Source organism: Mixophyes fleayi, chromosome 4, assembly GCF_038048845.1.
Source record: "Mixophyes fleayi isolate aMixFle1 chromosome 4, aMixFle1.hap1, whole genome shotgun sequence".
In the NCBI taxonomy this organism is placed as follows: Eukaryota; Metazoa; Chordata; class Amphibia; order Anura; family Limnodynastidae; genus Mixophyes; species Mixophyes fleayi.
Genome location: NC_134405.1, coordinates 209,334,772 through 209,342,277, shown reverse-complemented (window position 1 = coordinate 209,342,277; position 7,506 = coordinate 209,334,772). Strand labels below are relative to the sequence as shown.

At 42.6% G+C, this 7,506-nt stretch overlaps 1 protein-coding gene across 1 annotated transcript in view; it reads right to left on the bottom strand.

Moving 5' to 3' along the window:
- The window catches only part of NR1H4 (nuclear receptor subfamily 1 group H member 4), a 95,946-nt gene extending 89,421 nt beyond the window's left edge, over positions 1-6,525 (bottom strand). The window contains exon 1 of the mRNA XM_075209243.1: positions 6,423-6,525. The gene's annotated coding sequence lies outside the window, so the exon portion shown is untranslated. The remainder of the gene's footprint in view (positions 1-6,422) is intronic.
- Between the last annotated feature and the right edge of the window lie 981 nt (positions 6,526-7,506).

The window sequence follows — 7,506 nt, the reverse complement described above, 5'->3', positions numbered from 1 at the left end:
ACTGTGCTAAACAACCAAAAAAAAACCTTGTTCTGGCCTTGGTTGACTCGGGGAGTGAACTCTCATTGGTTTCCAGCTCTGCCTTACCCGAAACCATAACTTCTCGCTTGCCCAAGGTGAAGGTTCTTTGCGTACATGGCACGACAGAGGAGTATGAAAGAACAATACTACCAGTCACACTCAAAGACAAAACTGTTATGGTGGTAGCTGCCATAGCACCTAAACTCCCATATCCACTCATTTTGGGGCGAGACTTCCCACTGTTTAATGATGTCCTCGGTGAGCGGATCCGGCCAGACATGCCGGCAACTGATGCAACGGTCGGAAGCCCGGTCTTAAAGGAACCGCCTAAGAATCCACAACATCTGGACATCGATCTTTGGGAACCGCCAAACCGGAATGCCATCCTGGGAGTCACAGTAGGAGTTCCACAAAAGCATCCACCTGTGGGGAAACATGGACAGTCCAAACTAGCATTGGTCGGTGAGTCCACCCCGCCTGTCAGTGAGGATACGGACTGGTCCGCAATACCAATTTTGTTTCCTCTGCAGGACTTTGCTCGAGACCAACTTAATGATGCCACTTTGGAACATGCCTTTAAAAGTGTGACTGAGGTAAATGGGGTAGCGAAAGCCGCCCAGCCTGCAGAAGGTATACCATATTTTATTGTTAAAAATAATTTCTTGTATAGAGTTGCTACTGTACAGGGGGAAAAAGTAGAACAATTAATGGTTCCTCAGGTCCTAGTGTTAAAAGCAGCACATACACATGTCTGTGGGGGACACCTAGGGGAGGATAAAACATGGGAACGAGTTCTTCTTAGGTTTTACTGGCCCGGTGTACACATGGCATTGAAAAGGTATTGCCAGTCCTGTCCCATTTGTCAGAGAACCTGTCCCAAACCCATGTACAGGGCACCTCTCATTCCAATTCCAATAGTACAAGTTCCCTTTGAACGGATAGCTATGGACCTTGTGGGGCCACTGGAAAAATCAGCACGTTGGCACCAATATATACTAGTGGTGCTTGACTATGCAACCTGGTATCCAGAGGCAATTCCTCTATGAAACATAAAGTCCAACACCATAGCTAGAGAACTTGTATTGATGTTTACACGATTGGGAATACCCAAAGAAATTCTCACAGATCAGGGTACTCCATTCATGTCTAAACTGATGAAGGACATGTGCCAGTTGCTAGGGGTTACAGCGCTTCACACCTCTGTATACCATCCACAAACAGATGGCTTGGTGAAACGCTTTAACCGCACATTAAAGCACATGCTCAGGAAAGCAGTGGCTCAAGAAAAAAAAGATTGGGACACTCTTAATCCCTATTTGATGTTTGCCATCCGTGAGGTACCTCAAGCTTCAACAGGGTTTAGTCCCTTTGAGTTATTGTTTGGGAGACAGCCCAGGGGTATCTTGGATATGTTAAAAGAAGGGTGGGAGCAGCAAGGTCCCAGGGAGCCAAATCTGGTCCAATTTGTGTCCCAAATGTATGAGAGGCTAGGAAAGATAGGGCCCATTGTGCAGCAACATGTAAAAGAGGCTCAGGAACGACAGAGGAAAAGTTATGATAAAAGTGCTGTTGTTCGATCTTTCAAGCCTGGGGACAATTTCCTAGTCCTGGTTCCCACCCAGGAAAGCAAACTTTTCGCCCATTGGCAGGGTCCATATGAAGTTCTAGAGGCTTTCGGTCCTGTCAATTACAGAGTCCACCAGTTAGGTAGGAGAAGGGAGGAGCAAATATATCATGTTAACCTCCTTAAACCTTGGCATGATGAGGAAACTTCTCCTCAGGTAGTGAGTACTGCCATTGAAAAGTCTGAAGTGCCCATAGAGCCAGCTTTGTCCATTCAGCAGAGACAACAGACTGAAGAAATGATTCGCCGGAACAGGGATGTCTTCTCTTCCATTCCTGGGCGCACTACCTTAATCGAACACGACATTGTCACTGCGCCAGGAGTCATTGTAAAGCAGAAGCCGTATCGTATTCCAGAAGCCAGACGGGTGGACGTGAAAAAGGAGGTTGAGAAGATGCTCCAGTTAGATGTGATTGAAGAGTCCACTAGTGAGTGGAATAGTCCCATTGTGCTTGTCCCGAAACCCAATGGGACAATTAGGTTTTGCAATGACTTTAGGCACCTAAACAGTATGTCGCAGTTTGATGCCTATCCAATGCCACATGTGGATGAACTAGTGGCAATCTTGCTGGTAGCAATTATTTGATAACCCTTGATCTAACAAAGGGTTATTGGCAAGTTCCCCTGACTCCCACGGCCAAGCCAAAGACTGCATTTTCCACCCCTGATGGTCTCTATCAATATAAAGTCCTACCCTTTGGATTGCATGGGGCACCTGCCACCTTCCAAAGGGCCATGAATAAATTGCTACGACCTCACACAGCTTATGCAGCCGCTTACCTGGACGATATAGTGATTTATACCCCAGACTGGGGATCACATTTAGCCAAAGTTGAGGTCAGCAGGGTTAACAGCTAACCTAAAGAAATGTGCCATAGCCATGAGAGAAGCCAAATATTTAGGGTACGTTGCTGGTTGAGGGCATGTCAAACCCCAGCTAGACAAAGTGGAGGTAGTCAAAAATTGGGCAAGACCAGAGAAAAAGTCACAGTTAAGAACCTTTTTAGGCTTAGTAGGTTACTACAAGCGGTTTGTAAGCCACTTCGCCACTAGAGCTGCTCCACTAACGGACATCTTAAAAAAAAAGTTGTCCAGATAGATTAACCTGGTCTGACTCTGCAGAAACCGCCTGGTCTGATCTTCGGTTAGCTCTTTGTTCCTCCCCAGTTCTACAAGCACCGGATTTTACCCGGAGGTTCTTCCTCCAAACTGATGCTTCTGGTGTTGGCTTAGGTGCAGTCCTGTCACAGGAGAAGAATGGAGTAGAAAATCCTGTCCTGTACCTAAGTCGTAAGTTGCTTCCAAGGGAACAAAAATATGCCACTGTGGAGAAAGAATGTCTCGCCATAAAATGGGCTACAGAAGCTCTGTGCTATTATCTCCTAGCCCGAGAGTTCACCTTAATAACAGACCATGCACCATTGAGATGGATGCAGAAATACCGGGAGGTAAATGCCAAAGTAACCCACTGGTTCTTGGCACTGCAACCTTTCAAGTTCTCAGTTGAACATAGACCCGGGATTCTACACAAAAATGCAGATGCGTTGTCACAAAAATATTCGCTCCTCGCGAAGTCCGCGTCCTCCTACTTGGAGACGCTAGGGGGAGGGATATGTAACAAAAGGAGGCATTTAGCTGGCAATATTGAGAGAAAGCAGGGAAGTAGAGTAAAACATTTGTTCAGTAATGCACCTAGATTGAATATAAAGACCTATGTATGAAAAGCAATAGTTTAAGTTTGGGTTAACTTACATGACTTGAAATCCTTCCTCTCAGCAAACAGACAGGGTGTGTCTGAATTACAGAGCCAGTGATGGGCGTTTCCTTTTAACGAGAAGGTGGGTGTGTCACCTGTCCATCAAGCTAAGGCTGGGGGAGGAGTATCAGGTATAAAATCTTGTTTATATCATTTGTGCACTGAGACCACTGCTGGGTGAGCTGGCTGGTCCTGAGAGAGAGCTGGACTATGTATAGCTAGTGTTTAGGGTCTCCATGATTGCTGTACAAGTATACGGTGTCAAACATTTACCATCCTGACAATAAAGCACCATAAAAAGGAAGTTGTTGTTCGCGTGTGCTTCTGCAGTAGCGGGCTCTTGCCACAAGTGGTGTCAGGAGTGGGATACTCCGGGAAGCAAGTTTCCGCTACCCAACTCGCGCAGACCGGTGTCATCCAACCCTCTGCATCTGCAATGCAGCAGGCCCCATTATCTCCATGGGCCCTGGTGCATGGCACCTGCAGCTCCAATGGTAGTTCCACCACTGGTGTAACATTCACTGACAGAGGAACATTGCATGATATGTCACGATAAAAATGATTGTTCATATGTAATATGATTTTCTTGTGCATTTAAATAAAAAAATGTTACTTTCATGTGTCGGCAACAAGGAAGGTTATGTCTGCTGTATTATATGAATGCTAATAGGAAATGCCTTTTCCCTATGAAAATAAATTTTGTGAAAGTTTTATTGGGCATATGACGTGTGTGTGTGTGTAAGCACTGAAAACCTGGCACATATGCTACAGATACAGATTTGGACACATCTTGAGAAACACCTGAATACTTGTGCAATGGGAGGGTTGCATATGAGGGGCATTAACCTGCTTGTATAGTTCTTTGGGCCTGGCTGCTAGACTGGCACTTCTGCAAGTGGAGCCACAAACACAAACACTGTGATGTACCCATTCCTTCACCCCTGGTGCGCACCAGCATTGACACTGTTCTTGTCAAAATAAGTCCATTACTTTGATTCATTATTGGCAGATTCAACCACCCACCTCACCAGGATCTGCCATAGCTGATTGATTAATTCCTAGTGGGTGTTATTGCTGCTATTGGCCAAGTCTTTAGAGTAATGCCATAATGTTTTAGATAGACCAAGTCTCTGGATTAGTGGTGTAATGTTTTAAATATGCATTGGCCACGGTAGCCCTCCACTGCACATTATTGCACTGGTGTTGCACTATTAGAATGAGCCCTTGGGAGGCCCTTGTAGGTGATGGTTGGGTGTCACCTTGGCCTCTATCACTGTTCTCCACCTCTCACAGGTTACATTCTGCACACCTCCTTAGTGCCTCTCTTATCTTCTTGACAGATGCTCTAGAGGACATATTAATGCCCATTTCCCGAGCCCTTGCTCATATTACTGAAGTAGGGCATTCTGTGCACCATAGTTTTTTTATCAACTGTTTAGTTATTTCCATTCATAACTATTTTATTGCAATTATATATTTGTATTATTGTTACTTTTACCATTTTGCTCTTGAATTCATCCACTTCTAATGGCTTCAGCTTCTGCAGTGTTTGCCCCTCCTGTCTAGAAATCCAGATGTAGGATATTCAAAGCCACGTGACAGCACAGAGTCCACCCAGCACTCCATGGCAACAAATGTTTAAGCCTTTGTTACTTCTGGATTGAATGGAGAATGTGGCTTGTAGGACACACAATATTTCCACACTAGCTTATCACATAAGTGAACCATTTAAACATTGAAAGATGAATAACATTGCAAATTGAATAATTCAAAGTAGCTGTATTTATGGTGCTCCCTTGTGTGTGACTTTGTATTTTACATGGTGAGTCGGTAGAGGAGATCACCATGCTGCGTCTTGGGGGTTTTTGCTAAACTGAACCTAATTAGGCCTATTACAGCAAGGGGTGGGGTCAAGATGCAGCAATTAGCCTAGCCCTCACCCACTTCACCAACAACGCGGCAGTATGCATGAGGTTGCCCTGCAAACTGAAGTCTCCCGGACATTCGTGGAGAGTAGGCAACTATGAATTCTAAACCATTATGATCACAACACACATTTAAATGCAAAGTAAATTTACTGTCTCCTGTGATGTACTGAGTTCACAAAACAGGTTGTATAAAACGTGCGGAAAAGATGAAACTCATCCATACTATGTAGAGCTACAGCTTTAAAATGTGAGGTATAGTTCAAGGTCATAACATAGCTTTCTCCCTTCTGTCATGCAATAGAACAGGTTGTAGAAAGTGCTTTGAGCTGCAATCGACTTCAGTCAAATCCAACAGGAAATAACTCACTGCCTAAATCCGCATACTGGAAAATGAACAGGAGTGCAGAGAACAAGATAACCCTCAACGTGAATGAGTAAGCAAGCCTTAGTGGTCAGATAAAAAATAAATCAGTAACCCACTGTATGTATCAAGTTTGAAATCAGAAACATTTTTCAGTTAAAACAAAATAACTCTTAACAGGTACAATTTTACAGCTTCAGGGAAAGCAAAGCCTCCATCTGTTTATGAAAAATAATAAAATAGTGCTGCCACATCAGAGTACATTAAACAAATACAGATTTTAATGAACATTGGTGTTCGTTACAGATCCATAATTATCAACCAGTGTGTCAGCACACAAAAATATCCTAAAACAACTCGCTAAATTAAGCTGTGTCACAATAACTGTGAAGGTGATAAGGTGACGGTTCACATAAACGTTATTGGAAGCATAATGGGGATGGTTACAATATTATTTTAATTAAAATTGAAAAGAACTACATAATATTTTTCTTTTTTCATTATTGAAATAGTATTTTTTTGTTAGTATTTGGAGCCCAATATGAATCCACATATATTTCTGTAATAAAATACTGACTTTAAGGAAAAACTTTAATAAATCTCTGCAGCCCAAGAACCCATTAATAAACATTTGGGCAAAAATTATATATTATTCACGTTACTAAAACAAAGTCTACAACACATTCAACTACTATAATAGCTATTCCTAGCAAAATATGCAACTTCACTTACCTAAAACGCCTTTTCCACAGATGCAAATAATTTACTTTTATGTGCCGTCGGATATACTATTTTTCTGCCTCTGAATTTCAGAAAACTACATGTAGAAATGAGCTTGCTGGTTAACTTGTGGCCTCATACAACTGTTTGTGTCCAGCAGATACATGGATTATTCATTAACTAGTGTCTTTGCTTTGTATAAACAGATTTGGAATTCTCCGAAAGAATACGGTACTGGGCTAGAAGCCAATGTGAAGGGAGACATAAATGACTAAATCTGCATACATAACTTTTCTTCAATTAAGACAAGTTTGTCCTTTATTATTAAGAATTGCATTTTAACCATTTCAAAACCAGAGGGTTTTTGGAATGTCACAATATGTTGGAGTCACCAAAAATAACTTAATGTACATATTTAACTTTCTTAAGCTCCCCCACCCTTAGATTTTATGTGATACAGGGATCTGCCAGAGGGGAGCAGAGCCCGGAACAGCAGGGGGGGTAGGAAACCAACAACTGATGAGCTACCTCAGAAATTTTGTCCATGATTCAAACTACACCTGGCATTCCAGTGGCCACGCTAATGGAGATTACCCTGTGTAACCCCTATGTGCTTGGGTGCACCGTCGTAGTGTTCTCTGCATAACCCTTACCAGGTATTACCTTAGACCAACCACCTAGCTGAAGCTCAGGATCAACCTAAGGATATTGTGGGTTCAGGTGTCCTTGCACATGCAGGTTTCATAACAGGAAAACAGTTGTAATGCAGAAGCAGCAGATTTAGTGTTGTGCAACAGATGTAAATAATGGGCCCTAGATTATCTACTTTGGATAAACAGACGTTATGGATTTATTGATTGATTGATTTACAGTGTGTGTGTTAATATATATGTATATATATATATATATATATATATATATATACATACATATAGACACACACAGTTAGACTTACTACTACAAATCACATGTGTAGTCACTCACCCATTGTCAGATTTAGCAGTTGTCACTTATGCCAGGAGCTGACACTCACTGACTTTGGGGGCTGTCTCTATCTACTTTATTTCTCTGACTCCTGCACTGCAGCTTTAGAGTA